The 24,748-nt window shown below is 38.4% G+C and overlaps 1 protein-coding gene across 1 annotated transcript in view; it reads right to left on the bottom strand.

Annotated features, from left to right (window-relative positions):
• Window positions 1-19,388, bottom strand: part of RNF216 (ring finger protein 216) — a 179,876-nt gene extending 160,488 nt beyond the window's left edge. The window contains exon 1 of the mRNA XM_027874745.1: window positions 19,303-19,388. The gene's annotated coding sequence lies outside the window, so the exon portion shown is untranslated. The remainder of the gene's footprint in view (window positions 1-19,302) is intronic.
• Window positions 19,389-24,748: the final 5,360 nt, after the last annotated feature.

The raw sequence follows: 24,748 nt of genomic DNA, 5'->3' as shown, positions 1-24,748 counted from the left end.
GCTTTGCAGGCTAAGTTATTCTTGGTTATAAGCATAAATCTCTATTTTTGAATACTGTATTCTAAAATCTTCTCTAGTTTACAGATGACATCAGGTTTTGTGTGATATTGATTGCAGTCCCTTGATACTTGTACTGCTTCTTTCTGGATGCCTGTAGAATTTTTTTCTTTGTATGAAAGCTTTGGATTTCAGTTAGTACTCCTGGGACTTTTCCTTTTGAGGTTCCTTTCAATAGATGATTAAGGGATTCTAGCTCTCTTTTGCCTCCTGGTTCTAATACTTCTGGGTTGTTTTCATTTATGATTTCTTGAAATACGGTGTTCAGGCTTTTCAAAAAATGATTCTTAAATCTGGATCCGTTTTTCAGGTGAGTTGTTTTTGGTCATTTTTCTTCTATTTTGTTCTTATATTTCCTGTTGTCTCATGAAGTTATTGATTTGTTTGCCCTATTCTAGATTTCAGGGAGTCTGCTTCTTAAATAAGATTTGCCACTTTCTCTCCTAAGCTAATTATTCTCATTCCAATTCTTTCTTTCAGAGGTCTTGTTTCAGTTTTATCCCTTGCTTCACTTCTGCGCCTGTGAAAGATCCACTTCTGAGTCTTAGCTTGCAGATCTTACAGTTACCTGCTCCTTCATTTTTCAGTTTCTCTGTATCTATAATTTTCTCTCTCTCTCTCTCTCTATATATATATATGTGTGTGTGTGTATATATATATTTAATTTTGGATGGTGTTTTCTTTGCTTATTCATCTTTCCAGCTTTAGTTCCTGAATTGGGACTTTGGACCAGTGGCACCTCCACACTCAGCTGCAGGTATGGATGAGATGTTTAGCCTTACTTAGTTTAGCCTTGGGCCCCCTGGGTTTTTGTACTGACCTTCACCACCCGAGGTTAGGCCTCCACTGGCTCTTTATGTCATATGATAGTGTTAGGGACCTCAGAACCTCTGGGCTTGGGATATCCCAATCTGAGAAATATGAGCCCACTGCCTTCTCTACACGGCTTTAACGTCCCTGGTATGGAGATTTCTCACAGGGAGCCAAACCCTCTGCTCTTGCTCCCTCCAGACACAAAACCCTGCAGGCTGCATGTGTCCCTAATCCATCTCTATTAGAGCTAGGAGGCTGCCTGCTGGTGGCTTCACTGGCAACCTCCTTTCTCAGGCTTCCAGTTGTCCTCTTGTGTCCTTCTTGATTATTATTTCATCTGGTAGAAACTTCAGGATTTTTTTTTAAATTTTTATTTATTTATTTATTTTAATTTTTAGGCAATGGGTACATCTCACATCTGGATTATTTTGTTCTTTTTTTTAGGCAATTGGTGTTAAGTGACTAGCCCAGGGTCTCACAGCTAGTGTCAAGTTTTTGGTCTGAGGCCGCATTTGAACTCAGGTCCTCCTCACTTCAGTGCCGGTGCTCTATCCACTGCATCACCTAGCTGCCCCGTGGATTTTTCTTAAGTAGTTATGTGGGAGCTGGGCATATAATTAGCCACTGTGCATATTATATACTCAAATTAAACTGAAGAACTCACTCATCCAGCACACAGCCTATACTTTTCTACCTCTATGCCTGTGCTCAAACTGTTCCCTATGGCTAAAATGTCCTCTCTTGATTTCTCAGCTGGCTAAATTTATATAAATCATAGGTCCAGTTCCTATTCCTAAAATAATTCGGGGGGAGGGAAGCATTATAGAGAGTAGCACTTGAGCTGAGATTTGAAGGAAGCTAGGGATTTTATGAGAGGTTTAGAGGGAGTATATTCCAGGAATACTGGATAGTCACTGCACAGGCACAGAGAAATAAGATAAAACATAATGTGTGAAGAACAATAAATCATTTTGTCTGGAATATAACCAAATAAAGGGAACTGAACAATAAGCCTACAAAGGCAAGCTAGCTCTAGATTAGGAAGGGCTTCAAAATCCAAGGAAGAGCCTACATGTTATCCTACAGGCAACCAAGAACCACTAAAGCTTCTTGAGTACCATTATAATCCCCTTTAAGACTAGACACTATCAACTCCCAAAGGGAAAGGATGACATCTTATCTAAACCAGCATCTTGCACTGTGATTCAGAGTAATCACTTAATAAATATCTGTTGACTGAACTATAAGCTCCAATTACACACAAAAAAATTTAATTCTGTTTCAGTGTTCCATATTGTAATTGTATTGGCACTTGGGAGTCAGGAGATAGCTAGGATCAAATACTATCTCTAACGTTTACTAATTGTGTGGTCATAGGGAAGACATTTATTTACCCGAACTTTAGTTTAGCTCTGTAAAATGGAGATAACAGTACCTGTAGCACATCTACCTTACAGGGTTGTGAGGCTTGAATCTGACATGTAATTGCATAGTGCTTTGCAAAAACATAAAGCATGAAATGTCAGTTGTAATATCACATTTTGCAACAGAGTTCTGACAAACAGTCCTACAGAGGGCATGTCTCCATTCCGCTATTTTTTTTTATATTTAATGCTCTGCAAACTAATACACAAATGGATAAAATGACTACTTCATAACCAAATAAAAATATTGGAATATCATCTCATCTTCAATTGGCTCCCTGATTCTTCAAAACATCTTCAGCAGCAGATAGGATGATGAATATGATATATACCTCATCCTGTTACCAAATGGATTTGATTTCTTATAGTCTATCTCTATATCATGAAAGCTTTTCGTTATACATAGACAGGAGATTGAGTATTTGGTTTTATAATATGTTTTGCCAAATGTTCTTTAAATTTTATGGATCAACGTTGTGACTGGGCAATTGTGAGCGCTGGTTTCAGAGATTATGAATGAGTATTTGTTACAATGGGGCAGCTAGATGGCACAGTGGACAGATCACTGGGCTTGGAATCAGGAAGACGCATCCTAATGAGTTTCAAACCAGCCTCAGACACTAGCTGTGGGTTCCTGATCAAGTCACTTAACCCTGTTTGCCTCAGTTTCTTCTTCTGTAAAATGAGCTGGAGAAGGAAATGACAAACCACTTCAGTATCTTTGTGAAGAAAACCTCTAATAGGTTCACAAAGAGTCAGACACGACTGAAAAGACTCAGCAACAACAATTTGATACAACAATGTGTTGTAATGATAACAATGTGGAATAATCAGTACTGTTTTCAAGTACTATTCTCAAGAATAGTTTGAGGGGGTCTGTATCTGTAGCATCAGAACATTATTTGTTAGTTTATGATTAGCTTTGATGACTAATTTTGCCTACTTGATAACTTTAAAGGTATTTAGTAGACACTAAATTTTTTTCAATCTGTAGTACATGTTGCACAGTTTCAACTATTTCCTTGTACAAACTACACTGTTCATTAAGTCTGACTTCTTAAGAATAACCATTCTGTAATTTCCCATGGCAATGATCTAGTTCTAAATAATAAATCCCTCCCTTCTTTAAAAAACAAATCCACATGACTCAGTCACTTGTTCAATGACTTTATGGACATATTGATGTCACCCACGGAAGGTTTTCTGATTCTATAATTTATATGCCCTATAGGAAGGTTTTTTGGTTATATTTGGAAAATTCAATTATGTAATAATAATATTAAAGTTTTTTATGAAGATTGGTATTAGAACTTAATCTTAGACTACTACTATGCCATCTGATTAATAAGAATACGTAACAAATTGATTGTACCTTAAAAAGTCTAAACAATTTTTAAAAGTTGATGTACTATGTAGCCCATCTAGAGTTGAGAGAAGTATGAGAGAAATGATTATTTTCAATAAATTGAAATAATTAATTTCAACAATAATAATAATAACCAATGATTTGGAGAGACCCAGGGTTCACCCTTTTTCTATAGTCTTCATTTTAAAGTTCAGTCTCTTAAAGAACATTGAATTAACTCTCTTCAATCCCTTACAAGGAATCTCTAAGGTGAATTCTAAGGTGGAAATAGATCCTTTTATCTAGATTGCCCAAGGCTGGGAGTAGGCTGAGTATAGGATAGTCTCTCTCAGAGGGACATGATTATCATTGCTCCTCACTGGAGTGAGCTCACTTCTCTTTGTAAAGTCCATCTCTCATTAACTGTTAACCAATCAGATTTGATTGCCACCCTCAGGAACACCCACAGGCAAGAGTGCCACTGACCTCTTTTTATTAAAATGCTGGCATTATTAATAAAATTACTAATTACCCAGAAATTATGTCTTTGGAACTCTTTAAACGCCACAGGTAGAGCCTCTTTATATCCCTAAGAAAGCCTTTTGTACTGAGGAACTTATATTCTCCATTTTTAGATCTCAAAAGAAAATACTGAGGGAGGGAGGAAGGCAAGCCCAGTAATTATATGATCAAGAAGCTTGGCCCTAGAAAATATTTGAAAATAATCTTTACCTTGTTCAAAGAGGTGTAGGACAACTATGGATGTGAAACTGTGCTGTCCAACAGTTGATAAAGCATGTTGGCTGGTTTTGCTAGGTTGCTTTTATTTGCTTTTTAAAAATTCTGTGTTAGAAGGCATGACTCAGAAGGGAACAGAAGTAATATTTGAAAAAGATGATGTAAAAACAAAAGACATCAATAAAAGTTTTTAAAACTAAAATTGTTTGACACTTTTAATTAGTTAAGTGTTTCCCAGAGTTTCAGTGATCATTGGCAACAATAATGGATCTTACTATATTTGAATTCAACTACCTCAACACTTGATATGCTAAATGAAAACAAAACTTCTGTCTACAGAAATGTACAGTCAAGCATGGTATGGGCGGCTAGGTGGTGCAGTGGATAGAGTACCTGACTTGGAGTCAGGAAGACTCCTCTTCCAGAGTTCAAATCTGGTCTCAGACACTAGCTGTGTGATGCTAGGCATATCACTTAACCCCACTTGCCTCAGTATTCTCATCTGTAAAATGAGCTGGAGAAGAAAATGGATTACAATTCCAGTATCTTTGCCAAGAAAATCCCAAATAGGGGTATGCATCTGAGACCAGATTTGAACTCAGGAAAATGAGTCTTCCTAACTCCAGGCCCAGCACTCTATCCACTGTGTCAACTAGCTGCCTTATGTAAATAGAGAAAATATTCTTAATGAAAATAAGAAAAAGACAGGTTTTTAGAGACTTCTTACAATAGAAAAAAAAAATGCCTATTGCCCAAGTAACATGGACGTGGAGAAAATCATGCAAGTTATTTAATATACACATAGTGCATGGACCTAGAAACTTGAACAAGAAACTGGGGGCCACAATTCAAGTAAGAATTTCACCTGAGGTGAATTTGGGAGTCTCCATAATGTCTTTAATGATTCCAAGCTGCCTGAGGCCACAAAAGTCCATCTATTAAAAAAAAAAGCAAACAAAAAACAACCAACCTTCTGGCATTGCTATACAGTTAAAAAATGCAGATAACACAAATTGCAATGAAAAAGAGGCATAGTTCAAGTGGTATTTAAAGACATCAATAAGAATATTAATAACAAGATAAGGAGGTGAACTGGTCACATAGCAATAATGACGGATGAAGATCCTGAGTATTCTCTGCTACTCATACAATGTTTAAAATAAAAAAGTGCCCTGGGTAGATGTACTATGAAAAATTTAAGAAAGACATAGGGATCCAATGTAGAGGATGAGGAGTCAAAAATCATGGAATATTACTACACTATAAGAAATTATGAATATGGAGAGAAATATAGGGACTTATGTGAATTAATATAAAGTGAAGCAAGCAGAACCAGGAAACTAATAAACATAATCGCAATAATATAAATGGGAGAAAAAGAAAAAACTAATTCTGTATGCTTATAATGACCAAGCTTGACCCCCAATGAAGACATATAAGAATACACATCCCTCCCCAACTTTTATGAGGTAGGGGGCTATGGGTATGGAATTAGTGTCTTCCTCAGCTGCTGTGTTGGTTAGTTTTGCTGAAACTGCTTTATTTTCTCTTTCTTTTTTAATCTTTGTGATATGCAGTGGCTTTCTGGACAGGTGGCAGGCATAAACTGGGAAATGTGGGTGACATAAAAATGAAAGATTTTTTAAAAAAATTTTTAAAATGGCATTGTAACCTGGAGATGGAAGGAACATCCACATGGCTAAGATCTGGGCTCCTCAATGTATTTAAATATGTACTTCCCACCGTATTGCACTTTATTTGGTTAAAACACTTTTGTAGTTATTTGGTTAAAACACTTTTTAACACTTTGTCATCTTAAAATCAAAATTTTATTTCATTTAAATACAGTTATTGTTGCTATTTCATTTTTCCCAATAAGACTTCCAGAAACCATAACAGGGAGGTGCTAAGCCACTTAGCTTTAAACTCCTTTGGATCATGCATCCGAATCTTGACCAGGGCCTCAAAATCTCCACCTCTACCCCCTTCCACCAACCAAATCAACACAACCACTAGGGAAATGTGCTATACAATCCAAACACTTCCCAAACCAAAACATCTTTTCCCTGGCCACCACTTCCTTTGGACCATGTACTCTTGACAGGTAGCCCAGTGGATAAAGCACTAGGATTGGAGTCAGAGAGATTAGATTTTAAATCCTGCAGACACTTACTGGTGGTGTGACTCTGGGCAAGTCACCTGACCTCTCTTCTCAGCTTCAGTTTCCTCATCAGTAAAATGAAAGAGTTGAATGTTGTTTGAAAGCTCTAAATTTATGACCCTATGTCCCAAACTCATTTTCTTTTCCCAAAAACTAAATCTTTTTCCCATTCCTTAAATTGCTGGTGAGAGTACCACCATCCTTCTAGTCACCCAGGTCCATATAGTAGGTGTCACTGTCAACTCCTCCCTTCTCTTTCTTTTCATGCCTACTCTTTTCTCCACTCACACCCAACTCCAATTCAGGCCCTCATTACCTCTTGATTTTAATAGTCTGCTCTCCCTACCTACAATCTCTTCCTATTCCAAACCATCCTCCAGTTGGGCTGCCAGTGATTTTCCTGAAGGGTAGCTCTGCCTACCCTTCTTCCCTCTCCCTTCCTCCATTAACTAAATTTGAAGTCCTTTGTCATTTAAAGTTCTTCATGACCAGGCCCCTTCCTGTCTTTAGGATATTCGTATATTCTACTCCCCTCTATTCACCTTATGACCTAACCATATTGGCCTGCTTGCTGTTCCTTACACATGGCACCCCATCCGCTTTGTACTAGTGGTTTTCCATGCCTAGAATACTCTCCCTCCAAACCTCTTAAAATCCTGGTTTCTTTTAAAACTCAGCTCAAGCACCAAGTCTTCTAGGATATCTTTCTTGATTCTTTTCTCCACCCCAGGCTTGTAGCACCAGCCTCTTAATGTTAACTTCCCTCTATTCATATTTAACTTGCATATTCTGAATGTTGCCTCCCCCATTATAACGTGATTTCCTTGGGCAAGGACCTTTTTACTTTCTTTGTATTCTAAGTACTTGCACAGGACCTGGAAAGTAGTGACTGGTTAATTAATGCCTGCTGAAACAATGATTCAATCAAGTGAAAGTATCTCACTTTTCTTAATCAAAGCAGCATTTGTTCATTAAGCACCTATTAAATACCAAGCACTACACTATGTGCTAGGGATACAGAAACATAAAAGGAAAAAGGGGACAGGGAGGAGTAAATGTTCATCTAAAGGCAGATTTAGATAGGAAAGTACTAGCAGTTGAGGGTATCAGGAAAGGTTTTAATCAATCAAACAAACGATAAACATTTATTAAGCACCTACAATGTGCCAGGCACTATGCTAAGTGCTAGAGATAAGAAGTAAAAAACCTCCCCTTCAAGGAGTTCCGCATAACTCGTGGAAAAAAAACTATGTACAAACAAAATATATACAGGATAAACTGGAAATAAATCAGCAGAAGGAAAAGTTTTACATAGAAGGTAGCACTTGAGATGAACCTTTAAGGAAATCAGGTATTCCAAGAGGCAGAAGTAAAAAGGGAACATATTCCAGGTATGGTGGGGCAGCTAATATAAGGGTACAGAGTTAGGAATATGATACATGAAGAACCACAAGAAGGCCAATTTGGCTGGGCAGTAATGTGTGTCTAAAGGATTAATATGTAATAAGGCTAGAAGGAAAGCACTTCATACTCTTTTTATATGCTTCTATTACACTAAAGTCCTACACAGACACCTTTTCATGGCAAGAAGTTGATGCCATGAGCTGCCCGAGAGGTTAGGGGATAGAGCAAAATGTTTTTATCTTTCTTTGAATCCCAGTGCTTACTCTAGAGACTGGCACATAGTAAGCCTTAATAAATGCTAACTAACTACGAAGCTAAAAAATCTTCAAGTATGAATCTGGGGATAGACTGCATGTCTATTATTTGAGGACCTAAGATGGATCTAGCAATGCAGTTCACCAAGAATTTGTAAGAAAGGTGATAAATATTTCTACACAGCAATTTAAAATTTTTTTTTTGTATTCTGAATTTAACACCAATACAATGGGCCTTTCTACATACATAGAACAGAAAATGAGAATTTTATATGAAACTGAAGATCTCTATTATGTGTAACCTCTAGCTTTCAAAGCTGACCTGCATATCTTATGCTTCTTTTTGGCTTTCCTTTTCTTCTCTGCCATTAGGAAAAAATAACCATTTCTTTCTTTTCTGCTACTCTATCTCTATTCCTCTCATCCTTACACAGCTCCCCTCAAAACCCCATCATTGGGAAAAAGTAACAAATATGCATAGCACAGAAAGGGGGGTGGAGGTGGGAGAAGACCCATAGACCCGCATTAGCTTTATCAAAACATGTATGCCTCGTTCTGCATCCTGAGTCCATCACCTCTCTTCATCACCAGTCCTCTGAAATCATAGCTAGTCATTTACTGGCCAGAGTTCAAGTCTTTCAAAGCTGTTTTTCTTTATAATATTGTTACTGCACAAATTTCTCTTGGTTTTACTCTTTACTCTCTATCACTTCATAAGCGTCTTTCCAGGTGTCTCTGAAATTTTTCCTTTTCTCATTTCTTGTGCTGTAATAATTCTGTTAAATTCATATACCATAATTTGTCTAGTCATTCCCCAATACATGAACATCTCCTTAGTTTCCAGTTCTTTGTCACCACAAGAAGAGCTATCAGTATTTTTGTACATACTTTCCTTTGGTCTCTTTGGAGCACAGGCCAAGTACTGGTATCACTGGGCCAAAAGATACGGATAATTTAGTGACTTTTTCAACATAGTTCCAAATTGCTACCCAGAATGGCTGGACCAATTCACAACTATGCCAATATTGCATTAGTGTGCCTGTTTTCCCACAGCCCCTCCAACATTTGTCATTTTCCTACGGAAAGGGTGTGAGGTAGAACCTCAGAATTGTTTTAATTTCCATTTCTCTTATTACTGATTTGCAGCATTTTTTCACAAATGGTTGTTGATAGGTTAGATGTCTTCTTTTGAAAAATGCCTGTTTATCGAGAAATGGTTTACTCTTATATATTTGAATCAGTTCCTGGAAATGACCCCCTTGCCAGAGAAACATGCTACAGAGATTTTTTATTTCACCAGTTACTTGTTTCTCTTCTAATTTTAACTGGTTGGGAAAAAAACTTTTTAAATTTCACATAATCAGAACTGGAGAGGGGACAGTAGAGGGTATGCTCCTAGAATCATAAGTGAACCAACACCCACAGGTTGTACAGGCCTGGGGCATATCAATACATTTTCCTACAGCTTCATTTACCAATCCCTTTAACTTTTCAAATTAATATATCCCTCTCTGGCCAATACTCTTCTATAAGAGCAGTGTCTTCCATTAGAATATAAGCTCCTTTAATATGAATATATAAGTAGACCTTATATCAGATTGCACGCCGTCTTAGGGGAAGGGGTGAAGAAGGGGGAGAAAATTTAAAACTCAAAATCTTACATAAGTGAATGTTGAAAACGAAAAATAAATTAAAGGAAAAAAAATAATACAAGCTCCTTGAGGGCAGAACTGTCTTTGCTTTTGTTCTTCTATCCCCAGAACTTATCATGGCTTCGCACATAATAAGCTAATTAATGCTCTTTCATTGATTCATTTAGAAAGGGAGCTGGAGTGCTTGGTCACAACCTGAAAGTGGGGAATCAGTTATAGAAAGCTGCTGATTTATAATGGTGAAGGAAATTTTCACACTAAAAATGAATGAACAAATGAATGAAAATAAATTTATTAAGTGTTTATTATGTACTAGGCACAGTGATATTACAGGCCAAAAAAAATCTATTCACTTTCTTACCTGTACCTACTAGATTAAGTATCTTAAAGGGAGGGTCCAGGTCTCACTTATCTTTCCTCTAGCCATTAACCAAAGTAGACTGAATAAATGAATAACAAATGAGTACTCCAACCAAGGAACCCTAGAACTCCAGATCTGAAAGGGATCACCAACTCTCTTCACTCCAGTTGGGAGGCTTCACATATAACACTTCTTTATATTCCCTCTCCTCCCCCTCAACCCTTAGGTCAGCTCTGAACCCTCAAAAACACCTCTTCCCCCAAAAAGAAAGCAGCAAAGGCATATGACAGCTCACATTTGCATGATGCTTTATGGCTTACAAAATGCTTTCCTCACTGCCTAGTGCAGGGATTCTTAACCTTTTTTGTCTAACAAATCCCTTTGGGAATCTGGTGAAACCTATGGAAAGGTGTATTAAAAATACATAGGATAAGGAGGGAAACTAATTATATTGAAAAGCAGTTATCAAAATATATTTTTGAAACAAGTTCACAGACCCCACCCTTGGACTAGGCAAACCCAGGTCACAGAGCTAGTACATTACCTGTGTAGGAACTTGAACCCAGATCTTCTGACTCCAAGTCTGGTGTTTTACCACTGACACCTGTTCCATCCCACCTCCAGGCACCGAGTTCTAGGTTGGCAGAAGACTCACCCCTTCCCCACACTCTCCAAGAGAAACCCTTTTACACTGAGTAACTAAAATAAATGGGCTTGCCATAGCGTTGTATTTATTTCAATCAAATATTCAATTAGACCGATGGGAGAATCCTATCTAGATATTCTCTCCAAGGAGTTCAGTAAACTTACTGACCATGGTTATTATAATAAAAATATTCCAAAAACATGTCATGAACTATGTCAACAAATAGATAAAGCACAATCTATGAAAGGCTCAATCAGCTGTTGTTATAGCTTCTAGGAGGCCAATAAGAATTCAGTTGTACATTCATCAAATTGTTATTATTCAGTCATGTCCAACTCTTCACAACCTCGGGGTTTTCTTAACAAAGATACTGAAGTAGTTTGCTATTTCCTCTTCCAGTAGATTAAGGCAAACAGAGGTTAAGTGGCTTGCCCAGGGTCACACAGCTAGTGAGTATCTGAGACCAAATTTGAACTCAGGTCTTCCTGAGTCCAGGCCCAGTGCTCGATCCACTGAGCAATCTAGCTGCAACCCATTCATTACCAAATTACCAAAGATAGTAAAAAAACTAATTTTTGGAAGAGCTGTAGAAAGGCCAGTACCTAAACTGGTCTAACAAGTAGAAAAAACAATCTGCAAGAAAAACTATTAAATTGTTTCATGCCTTTTAATCCTAGGTTTCCATCACTGAGCCTACAATCTAAAGAGGTTCCTGACAGAAGGAAAAGTCTGATATTTTCAAAAATATTAATAGTAGCACTATTTATGAGAGTAAAAAGATAGAAATATGTGTCCAGTGATTGGTAGAATGGCTGAACAAATGTGGTGCTACAGGGGAAAGAGGACTGATTGTGGAGTCACAGGACCCCAGTTCAAATCGAAGTTGTGGTACTTAAATACCTCTATGATCAGGAGCAAGTAACTTCACTTCTCTGGCTTCAGTATGCTTACCTGTAGAATGAGAGAGGTGGACCAGGTGACGTTTCAGATTTCTTTCTAAGTCTAAATTTATTACCTAAATGGAATAATCTTGCATTTTAAGGAGTGATGAATAATAACTGAGAGAAATATGGGAAAATTAGCATTAATGACAGTAAAGAAAATGTCCAGAAGAATGATAAGAACAATTACTACAACAACATAAATAAAAACAAGACTAAAAGGCAATAAAATAGGGTCAGTACGACAGTCAATGTTATTACAATACCATGAAAGTTAAAGCATGCAACTTTTATTTCTCTTAATCAGTAAACTTCAAAAGTGTAAAGTGACATGGCTAAGTGGACAGAAAGCTAAATTTGGCATTAGAAAGACTTAGGTTCCAATCCTACTACTAATACTCACTGTGTCCCTGTGTTAATAGAAATTATTTTCTCTCAAATAACTAGTTGTTCATCCTAGAACTCCAAAAGGGTTATATGCTCAACCTTTGACCTCAAGTTAAATATTCCAGAAATGAAAATTTTATATTATTCAACTATGGGAACAGAGCAGCTCTTAGAAAGGGTTGCACTTTAGATGTCTACTGTACAATAAATACATCTGTGGCATGATTTCTCCTTTACTCTTGTTAAATGCCATAGCAGTAAGGTATAATTTATTTTTGCCTACGGAATAAACAAATGAAAAATAATTAATGAATGTTAGCTGGGTGACCACAAGCAAGTCACTTACTTTTTTGAGACCTACTTTCCTTATCTCTAAAATGGAGATGATGATACTTGGAGTACTTAACTCACATGTTTTTGTGGAGTCAAATGAGAATGCATGTAAAGTATTTTGCAAATTCTAAGTGATAATTAACTGATATGATTGTCAGTTACTAATATTATCACAATCAAGGTATTTAAGGTTTTGCTTACTGTCTGAGGGATAGTACTTTCTAGTGGAACTTAATACAAAAAATCTTGTCAAAACAAAGTTTACATGTTTTTTAAAAAACAGAAATAAAACTAGCTCTATTACAGCCAGGTGAAATCATATAGCTATCTATCACTGGTCTATATTAGTGTCTGTTCTTGACACTTGACCTATCTGAAACTTCCAGTAACCCAAACTTCAGCCTGTCCTCCACTCAGCTGTCTAAGTATTCTTTCTAAAATTTGGATCTGACCGAGTCCTCTACTGACTAAATTCCAGTAGTTCCCTATTGCCTCCAGGATCAAATATAAAATTTTCTTTCTTAGCTTTTAAAGCCCTTCATAACCTTGCCCCTTCCTAACTTCCTAGTCTTCTTACAATTCACTCCCTTCCACATACCCTGTGATCTAATGACACTGGTCTGCTGGCTGCTATCAACACAAGACACTCCATTTCTCAATTAGGGGCATTTCCCCTGATGATCTGCCAAGCCTGGAATTTCTCTGTTCTTTTGTCCACCTCTTAGTTTTCTTCAAGTCTCAGTTAAAACCCCACCGACTTCAAGAAGCCTTTACCTATCCTCCTTAATGTTAGTACCTTCCCTCTAATATTATCTCCCAATTTATCCTACATATAAAACTTTAGATGTTGCATTAGAATGTGAGCTGAGGGCGGGGCTGTTCTGCCTTTCTTTGTATCCCTGGTACTCACCTTTCTGTAATGTTTTCACTTTTACAAAAAGCTGTATTTTCCCCCATAAAAACTCTGTAAGGTAGGAAGCATAAGTACCATTAGCACAGTGTCCAGTACATACAAGGTACCTGAGCTTGCTGACTCGACCCAAAGACAGAAAGATGAACAGTAGGAAGCAGATGTACAGGAATCTCAGGTGAAGACCTACCAGAATGTCACAGGCTCAAATTTAAGAGCATTCATCTTACAAGGCTATTGTGAGCATCTTCATTTCAATTCCACCAGAACAGTTATTACTCTCAACGGTATGCAAAGCTACAAATTTTTTGTAATCAAAAGGCAAATTTATTTGCTACTACTGATATCAGAAACCTAAATGAGTTAACAAACTAACATATCCTGGCTTCCCATATTTCTCATAATATACAGACACCAGTTTACCCACCCACTGCACATGTCTCCTTTTCTCCCTATCCTCCACACACCCATGGGTTTGCCTCATTTGCAAGGGAAAGGAATCAAATCCAGTGACATCAAACTTTCTGGTTGCTTAAAGAAATTAGAGATGTCTGGGTCCTGGATAAGAGAACACTCAGGGGGCACATGAGAGCTGTCCAAGTATTTGAAGGAGATCTGCTTGGTTCCAGAGAGCAGAACTAGAAGCAATAATAACAGTAACAATAATAATGACAATAGCTCACCTTTCTGTAATGTTTTCACTTTTACAAAAAGCTGTATTTTTCTCCATAAAAACTCTGTAAGGTAGGAAGCATAAGTACCATTACCACTGCACAACAAGTGAAGAATCTGAAGCTTAGGGGTGGAGTAACTTGCTCAGGATCACACAAGAAGGAGCAAGGAGCAACTAGGTAGTGCAGTGGATAGAGCAGCCCAGGAGTCAGGAGGACCTGATTTCAAATCTGGCCTCAGATACAGAACACTCACTAGCTGTGTGACTCTGGACAAGTCACTTAAACCCAACTGCCTCACAAAAAAAAAAAAAGAAAAAAGACAAAAAAGAAAGAAAGAAAAAGACAACAACAAGACCAGGACTCAAAAGCAGGTATTACTAGAAGTGTAGTGTTCTATCAATGACAGAAATACAAATTTTTGTCCTATTTTAGGAAGGTTTCTTATAAATTAAAGACACCTAAAAGAGGAATGATCAGTATTCAAACAGAACCTGGATAACTATTTGTTGAGGAGAGTGTACATGAGGATTCCTGTTCAGATACAGGTTCAAATACATGACTTTTAAGGAACCTTTCAACTCTGAAATCAGCATCACCTTTCATCTTTCTCTCCTTTAAGTTCTGTGGGGGGGGGCAGAATATGGAATATTGTCTTTTTCTAGTATGATCAGAGTAGTTGAAGGGTCACTATCACTCTGAGTTTGGAAAAGATAATCATTATGATTTTGAAAAGGTGATTGTTATTCACTGATAGAAACAAATTATGAAGAGCCCAAGTCCGGATCAGTCCTCCTTTCCTTCTCATTCCAACAAAAAGATAAACAGTAAAAATTCAAGTATATTCATTTTTTCATTTTAAAAGGTTTGTTGTATTCCTAATTACCTTATTAATGTTGCTGCTGAATTGACAAATTTCAAAGCATTCCAATTTTATATTGGAAATCAATAGGAAAATTGAGTCACTTAGTAGAAAATTCTCTTCACATCAAATTTAGCTGGAATACAACAGAATCTGAGATAACTAAAATTAAGCAGATTACTGAAAGTACTTAAAAATAAGATTTGTCACCCATAGTTAACAAAGAGTTCAACAAATACACAAGAAAAGATTGCCCCCTTTTCATACTCCATGATTTCACTATAGTAATATCCACTATTCTAAGCCTAATTCTGGAATTCCCTTTCTGAGAAACTTTATTTTTGCTCCTAAAGAAGTAGAAACAAGAGTATCACTGTATTCTGTAACTCTATGAAAGCACCATGTAAAATGCTAATTGTAATTATTATTGCCTAGCGGTTCATCCAGCTGAAGAATACTAGTGAAGAAAATTCCAGAAATGGGAAATGACAGTCAAGAAATATTTCTACATTATGCATTCTGGCACAGATACATATGAATTGTTGATCGATACTGGAAGATATGCAAATTAAAACATTTACTTTTATAAGATGGGACCCTCCAAAATAACTTATATAACACAGCCCCTATAATTTCACATATGCAAATATAGTTAGATATGAAGTTCAACAAGAGTTTATAAGTCTTTCCGGAAAAAATAACTTTAAAAGATAAATTTCAGGTTTCACATCCCACTCAGCCATCCACTTTGCCACTGCCTCCTTGTCACTCTTCCCTCCTGGAACAAGACCTCTAGAGAATGAATCCACTCAACCCAAGAACTTCGCTCTAGGCAGAGAGATACCCTGATTAGTCAGTAAGCACAAATTCAAATAACCCATCACATAGAGACTCTCACTCACCTTTTAACACTTTTCGGTTCTGGCTTAATAGTCAAATCAACACAACTTTACTTAATTGTTCCTATACAGGGCATGTCAATTGGCTACTCTGTGGATCAAGTTATTTTTGACTCTCCCCCAGATATTGCCTTCCCTTGCCACTGCCACCTCATATACACACATACATACATACATACATATTATATATATATTATATATATATTATATATAATATATATAATATATATTATATATTATATATATTATGTATATAATATACATATTATGTATATAATATATATTATATATATATATACACATATGTATGTTGTCTCCCTCAGTATAATGTAAGTTCCTTGAGGTGAGGGACTGTCCTTTTGTATTTGTATCCCCAAGTCAGGTCCACAAGTATTTATTAACTTCTTACTGTGTGCTAAGCACAGTGTTAAAAGCTGGATTCACAAGGAAAGGCAAAAATACTGTTGTCCCTCAAAGGAGTATGTCTAACTTGGATGAAGATCAAACCAAGAAGACTAAGTCAGAGGCAGAAGGAAAACTTAGGAAAGAATAGTATCAAATTAGCAAGTATTTATTAAGTATCTACTCAGTGCAAGGCACGGAAGGGGAACCTGCGGCCTCAAGGTCACCTGTGACCCTCTAGGTCCTCAAGTGCAACCCTTTGTCTGACTGAAGTTTGGATTCAGTCAAAGGGCCACACTTGAGGACCTAAAAGGTCACATGTGGCCTTGAGGTTGCAGGTTCCCCACCCCCGGTGTAAGGCTTTGTGCTAATTCCTGAAAGGCAAGAAAGAAAGGCAAAAATTGGCACTATGAAAACTATATACAAAATATGTAATAGGATAAACTAACTAGTATAGTGGTTAGAGCACTGGGCATAGATTCAGGAAGACGTGCGTTCAAATCCAGTCTCAGACACATACTAGTTATGCGACCCCAGCAAGTCACTGTTTGCCTCAGTTTTCTCAACTACCAAAAACCAAAAACCAGAGATTAAAACAGCACCTACCTCACAAGATTGTTGTGAAGATCAACTGAGATAATATTTGTAAAGGGCTTAGCACAGTGCCTGGTACATAGTAGGAGTTACGTAAATGCTCATTTCCTCCCTACCCCCTAAACTGGAGGTAATCTCAGAAGGAAGTATCACAGTATCACAAAACCCTAGAGAAGGTGACTGACAGTGTCAAAGGCTGCAGAGAGGTCAAGAAAGATGAGGACCAATAAAAAGTCATTCAACTTGGCAACTAAGAGATCAGTGGCAACTCTGAAAAGGACAGTTTCAGTAGAAGAGGCTGGAAACCAGACTTCCAGACCTTAGCACAGTGGTGCCTGGCACATTATAATCACTAATAAATACTTTTTCATTTATTAGTTCAAATTTGAAAACTTTTGTTTGAAGGTCAAAGAGTCTCATATCTAAGTTACTACAAGATATTTCACCTTTGAAATTACAAATTGAAACTAAAATTAGGACAGATAAAATGTACTTCCTGCTAAAAACATTCAATGAGTCTTTTCTTATAATTAAATCTGCTAGATAACTGCAGATATGACCATCAATTATTTTACCATTTATTACATTATGCAACAGCTTATTTAAGATTTTATACTTTTAAAAACATATATTACAGTTAGTGCTTCTTTCATCAAAAAGCATTCAGGTTGAGACTATGAATACAACTTTTACCAATTTTTTCGGCCCAAACATCTAAAAACTGTGATTACAGAAAAGTTGATATATTATAACAGACAGGAGTGTACGGTTTTGGACCTAGTCAAAATAGAACTTGTTCTAGAAAGACTGTCCAATGGATGATCTAGAGTCCAAATTATGATACAGATCTATCTAGAATGTTCTAGATAAACTGTCCAACTATGACCAGTGGAGTCCAAATTATCATAGAGATCTATCCAACAATAAAATTACTTTGAATTTACTCCTAAATTCATAGGGTCCTAGATTTTTGGCTGCAAAAGGGCCAGAGAGATCATTTAGTCCAACCCTCTCATTTTATAAATGAGGAAAAGGAGATTCTGGGAAATTATTTGCCCAAGGTCACACAGATATCAAAAATGGCAATGCCAGGATTCTTGACTTATTATCTTGATGATCACTATGATGATAAGTAGCATTTATATATCCTAGTTGTAAGGTTCGTTTTACATGCTATTTTACAATAATCTTGGGAGGTAAATGCTATTGTTATCTCCACCCTTCTCATTATATAACCTTCCTGTATTTCACTTAAGTTCCAAACTTAAGTAAAATTCAACTTTCAATCAAAACACAGCTTGGTCAGGCCCCAGAACCAGGCCTGAGTTCAAGGCCTGTGACATACAAGTAGTCTAAGTGCTCCAGGCAAATTTGACTACCTACTAATCTGCATTAGTTGAGTTTCCACACCGAGAACCCCTTATGCCAAAGAAATTCTAAGTTCCTTCTCACACATCCCTCCCCTCCAAAAAAATAAAAAAATCTTAATCTTTGGATGGCTAGATCCCCACAAACCCCAAGTCCCAAGGACTTGGAATTCATGGCCACACTACACAAGAAAATCAATTCTAACCTCAACTCAGCTTTTAAAAAGCTGCTACTAAAGTCTAACTGGGACTGCTTTCTATTGAAGCTTCAGGTCAGCTAACTAAAGCTTACATGAACCTAAACACCAGTTCTCATGCCCCTAGCCAACAGAACGTTTTCTTCAGTCCTTTTAATTATCTGGTGAGAGCCAGAATCACTTTAAAAGAAAAAAAAAAGGAAGAAGTATGACTAGTAAGCATTTAAATCCTGTAGACAAACCTGGAGCTGAATCTGGGAAAAAAATGCGGCCAAGAAGTTACCCGAAATCGAATTTTAGAGATCTCTCTGAAAGGTAATGAGGGAGGTTATGAAACCTGAGGAAAGGGAGGAGAAAAAAAGCAGAGGAAGAGAGATGAGGGGGAGATTCGGGAGCCTGGCCCAGCCACCCTTCCGGCTGAAGTCCGACCCCAAGTCTCGACGAACGCGCCCGGGCCCCCGCCGTGCGGCCGATCGCCTCCCCGCACACCCCGCTCCACCGCCTCGGGCACCGCCGCTCTGCTCTTGGCCCCTCCGCGGGGCCTGCCTGCCTCCCTCGCCTGCGCCTTCGCCTCCTCCTCCCCAGAGTCCACGATTAGGCCTCGGTCCGTCCTCGAGGCGTCCGTTCCGGTCCGTCCTCTTCCCGGGTCCCCTCCCCCCACCCCCGGGCTCTCCCACGGTCCCCGGCGCAGTCGGTCCGCTCGCAAACCCGACCCGCCGCCCGCCTCCCCCCACACCCACCTCTTTCCCTCACACTTCCCGGGTGGCTTAATGGAGGCGACGGCGCTGAGGACAAATCACCTTCACTCAGGCGGTCGCCGCCTCCGCCAGTCGCCAAGGTAGCGGCCCCAGGTTCATCCCCTCACCCCGCCATCAGGCACTCACCTCAGGGCGCGCTAGCTCCGCTCCGACCCCAGTCTCAGCCGCCGTCGCCGCCGCCTCCACTTCATTCAGCAAAAGGCACCACCGCGTTCCTTCCGGCCCAGTCGCGTCGTCCTCTTGCGCCTGCGCGCAGCGCCCCCTTCTGACTAGGGACAGGAAGAACCATAGAGCATCACCGGGGGGAAGGGACTCAGTCAGCGAGAACATAGAGAGGGTTCCACTCATCTCCCCCCTCATCGCGTCTCGGCCCACCTCTTTCCCCTCCCCATGAGTATAGACTCCACCTTCTGGCGGGAGGACTAAAGGAATAAGAGCCCTGATAGCGCCAGAAGTTCCTCCCATTTGAAAGGGGGAGGGGCAAGCAGGGAAGGGAAAATTTGAAAGATCTAAGGCTTTGGGGTGATGGAAGCAACCCATTCCAGTCACTCGTACCCCTATGTCTACTCACTCAACCTTTTCCTTGTTCTTTGATTGGGGGCAAGTGACATCCCTTCTCTATGCCTCAGTTTCCATACCTATAAAATGATGGAGTTGAACCTTCCAGCTCTAAAATTCTGTAGCTTCCCCAAGGTTCTATAATAATAAAGTTTCATTCATTCAACAGACATTCATTTAGAGCCTTGGGACCAGGAAGACCTGAATGAAAGTCCCACTTGGGACTCTGAAGCTGGGTGGATTATTTTATCTCTCAGTGTCCCAGGCAAAAAAGCCAACCTGCATTGGTAGAGAAAATTTCCTCATTTAGGGAGTTCACTAGACCAGTGAAATAGGAGGTCCAGTACCTATTCCCCCTTGTGCCAGGTGGTACCTCAGTGTGGTGGATAGAGGGCCTGACATGGAGTCAAGGAAGGTCTGGATTCAAGTCCCTCATTTGACATTTAATGGCTGGGTAAGCCAGGGGCAAGTCACTCTGCATCTCTCCCAATCCACTCTCTAAAATTGCTTAAATTGTAAAGCAGAGGCCAGTAGAGGGAGTTTCCTCACTAGGAGTTCTGTCCATCAATGAAATCCCGGATGTGGACCAAAAAAATGTCAATGTGCTCCCTTGGGATATATATTGGGATAGGTAGGAAGTAGCCATATTATAGAGGGATTTGAGAGTCAGCAGAGAAGTGTAGACTTTAATGTAGCAAAGCCATATGTGACTCTGGTACTTAGAAGGGGAGTCACATGATTAAAGCAGTATCAACATGGACTAGATGTTTAGGTATTGTTCTATTCAGGGCAAGGTCTAAACAAAGGTGGGGAATCTGTGGCCTTCTAGGATCCCGGGGTGCAGCCTTTCGACCTAGTCCAAGTTTTACAGAATAAATCCTTTTATTAAGGGGATTTATCTGTGAAGTTTGGGTTCAGTGAAAGAGCTGCACATGAGGATCTGGAGGACCACAAGTGGCCATGAGGCTGCAGGTTCCTCACCCCAGTACTAATACAAAACACACACACACACACACACACACACACACACACACAGAGTGGACAGACCTAAATGTAGATACTGCTAGGTTCTTTCTCACTCTTATTTCAAGATAGAGATAACAGGGAATTTCCTACAAAATTAAGGTTCTTGGGGCAGAGAGGCCTCTCTTAACCATGTGAATTCCAATAGGAACACTATGCTTTCTTCTAGATTATCTGGGATCATTTCCCCTACTAATCTCACTCAAACTATGCAACTTTTGCAGATTTTAAAAAGCTTAGTTGATTAATTACTTAGTTCTACAAAACCTTTTTGAGTAATGCCTATGACCCCAACCCTCTGACAGTGATATGCTTACAATGACAAATACCTCCAAGATTTTCCAAGTTAGTATTAACTTCAAGAAAAGAAAGTGATTAATAGAGATTCGAAAAAAGGATATTCATTGTCAAATTATGTATTCCAACTTTCAAAACAGAAAATATGGTCATCATAGTTGTGGAGGATATTAGGAAGTAAAAATAATTTAAAATGGGTCCCTACCCCTCAGGAATTTGTAATCAAATTGGAAAGACAAAATTTACACTCACAAAAAGTTAAATAATAATATATGATAATATATATGATTAAATGTCAAATGAGTAATAATATTATAGGAGTTCAGAGGTTATCCTCCTCTGACAAGTCTCGTATAGTGAAAGAAGAGCATGGATCCCTCTCTCTCTCCTCTTCTCTCTCTCTCTCTCTCTCTCTCTTTCTCTGTCTCTGTCTCTGTCTCTCTGTCTCTCTCATTCTGGTTACCACCCGTAAAATGAAATTACTCCTATTAATCTCTCTGTTCAATTTTCATAACTGCCTTTTCCATAAGTAGGAGCTAGATAGCAAAACAAGCATTGATACAAATACCCATCCAAAGGAAAAAAAACCCAACTAAATAACAAAGTAGAAATTATGAAATTGAAGAAATTAATAAAATTAAAAGCAAAAAGACCATTAAATTAATAAATAATACTAGGAGCTGTTTTTAAAAAACTAATAAAAGAGATAAACAGTTTACTAACCTAGTTTTCAAAACAGAGAGGAAAAACAAATTGTATCAAAAATGAAAGAGGAGAATTTATAACAACTGAAGAGGAAATAAAAGAAATTATCAGAAACTATTTTACCCAATTATTATGCTAACAAAACTGATAACTTAAAGGAAATAGATGAATTCTTACAAAAATATAAAATACTCAGAGTAACAAAAAAGAAGTAGATTATTTAAATAACACAGTATCAGAAAAAAAGAAATTGAACAAGTTATAAATGAATTCCAAAGGAAAAGAACTCTAGGACCTGAAGGATTTATGAGTGAATTCTATCAAGCAATAAAAGAACAATTAATTCCAGTACTACCTAAATTTGGAATATTAAGAAGATACTTTTCCAATCTCTTTCTACAAAACAAATATGATCTTGATACCTAAACCAGGGAGAGACAAAGCAAAGAAACAAAACTATAGACCAACATTTCTAATGAACATTGACAGAAAAATTTTAAATAAAATATTAGCAAGTAGTCTACAGCAATTTATTAGAGACAGTATACATTAGGACAAGGTTAGATTTATACCAGGAATTCCCTATTGGTTCAATATAATGAGGACTATAAACATAATTAATTTTTTTTTTTTACAAAATCCAATACCTGTTTATGTTAAAAATTCTAGAAATCATAGAAATAAATACACTTTTCCTTAATGTTGTAAAAAGTACTTGTCTAACTCTAAGAGCAAAATAGTGTATGTAAAGGGAAAAAAAATAACTCCAGAATTGACAAAATATATGGGAGTGTATCTACCAAGCCTATCAATGCTAAAACTCAGGCCCTGGTATAGGGCAGTGGTCACTGAAGCTGTTTGTTAAGGGTTGGAGGGTGGAGAAGTAGATCAATGGAAGAGTTCAGTGCAAGCATACAGGGGTAAACAGATACTAATTGATCTTCTGATAAGCCATGGTGTGTGGGGTTTGTTTAAAGCAGGGCCTACTGGAATTCTACATCCTTTACTGATTCAGAAGCTTTTCTCTGAGGCTGGGAACACATGTATCCAGCAGGTGGGGCTCTGAGATCGGATCTCTGCAGAGGAAGAGGTGAGCATCACAGCATGGCCCTGGTCTCATTGCCCTTGTGTTTGGAAGCCATTCCTGCTCTTGAGATTTGAGAGGGTCACAGAACCACAGAACGCTGGGGTTAGAATGGACAATGAGCCCCGGAATCCTCAGGGGGAGACTGTCAGCATCTGCCTCCTTCCCAGAGAGATCCATCTGAGGCGGGAGGCGCTAATTCTTATGGATATTTTAAAGCATGCAGCTTTAGACACTGAACTGAAGTGGCTAAAGACTGCTCTCCCCACACATCTCTTGATTAAACTACGGTAGGGTTGTGTCTGTTCTCAGAGCCTAGCACAATCCCTCATACATTTGGTGGGTGAATGCTGTGAGGAGTGAAGAGAAAGAGAGTTTAGGAGAGGGGTGGCCCTTACCTGTGATTTCATCAGGGTGAGGAACTCCCAGTGAGTAAATTTCCTCCCCTAAGGCAGATAGCACCTCCCCTCTAATTTATAGTCAATCAATCAAGCGTTTAATAAGTACCTATAACTGTACCAGATAACTGGCTGGGAATATGAGAACAAAGAATAAAATAAGTCCTACTCCAAAAGACCTTATGTTCTAATAGGGGAGATATAAAGCACACAAAAAAGGTATAAACATAAAGTGAATATATACAGGTTTAAATGAGAAGTAGTTAAATCTAAGATAATTTTAGAGAAAGAGTACTAGTTGGAGTTGGGGTGGGGGGAGTGGGGGTGATCAGAAAAGCCTTCCCTGCAGAAGATGGTGCTTTGAGATGTATGTTAAAGGAAGAGAGGGTCTTTATGAGGCAGAGGCAATAAGGAAATATATTCCAAGCAAAGGGAACAGGCTGTCCTAAGGCACAGAGATGAGAAATGGAGCGTGATGTGTTTCTTCACCAGAAAGAAGGCTGGATCTCAGAACGCAGTGGGGGAAGTAATGTCTAGTACGGCTGGAAAGATAGTTTGGGGCCAGATTGCGTAGGACTTTTGGAGCTAAACAGAGGAGTTTATATTTGATCCTAGAGGAAATAAGAGGCTGTTATGATCATCTAGGCAAGAGGTAATAAGGGCCTAAACTAAGGTGGTTAGCTGTGAAAATGAAGAAAAAGAGTGAGATAGGAGAGATATTGTATATTTAGAAATAGAAAGATATGGCAACCCTCTGAATATATGCGGTGAGGGAGGTAGAGGAAGTAAGGATAATGCCAAGTTTATGAATGTGGACAGCTGGAAGAATGGTGGTGCCCTCAGCATAAATAAGGAAGTTTGTAGAAGAGAGGGATTTAGGAGAAAGGTATGGTGTTTTTTTTGTACACATTGAGTTTAAGATGTCTCTGAGACATCCAAGTTGAAATGCCCGACGCATAACTGGTAATCAGACAAGCCAAGGGAAACACTAGGGCTGAATAGATAGATCTGGGAGTCATCTATTATAAGAGCTAATGGAGTTATCAAGAGAGAGTAGATGACAGTTATTAGCTGTGTGACCTTGGGCAAGTCACTTAACCCTGATTGCCTCACCCAAAAAAAAAAAAAAAAAAAAAGGAGAGAGAGTAGAGAAGTTAGAGTAGAGAAGAAGACCTGAGACAAAACCTTGGGGAACAACCACGGTTAGGGGCTGCAATATGATGAGCTAGGAAAGGAAACTGAAAAATAATAGTCAGGCAGGTGTGAGAGAGTAGAGTCAAGAAAACCCAGAGAAGTTGGATAGAGCACTGTCCCTGGAGTCAGGAGGACCTAAGTTCAACTCCAGCCTCAGATACTTACTAGCTGTGTGACTCTGGGCAAGTCATTTAGCCGAATAATTGCCTGAAAGAAAGAAAGAAAGAAAGAAAGAAAGAAAGAAAGAAAGAAAGAAAGAAAGAAAGAAAGAAAAGAAAAGAAAAGAAAAGAAAAGAAAAGAAAAGAAAAGAAA

This window comes from Vombatus ursinus, unplaced genomic scaffold (genome assembly GCF_900497805.2).
Source record: "Vombatus ursinus unplaced genomic scaffold, bare-nosed wombat genome assembly UNPS02014807.1, whole genome shotgun sequence".
Classification (NCBI taxonomy): Eukaryota; Metazoa; Chordata; class Mammalia; order Diprotodontia; family Vombatidae; genus Vombatus; species Vombatus ursinus.
Note: the sequence above shows the minus strand (reverse complement) of the source record. Positions and strands in the feature narration are given on the sequence as shown.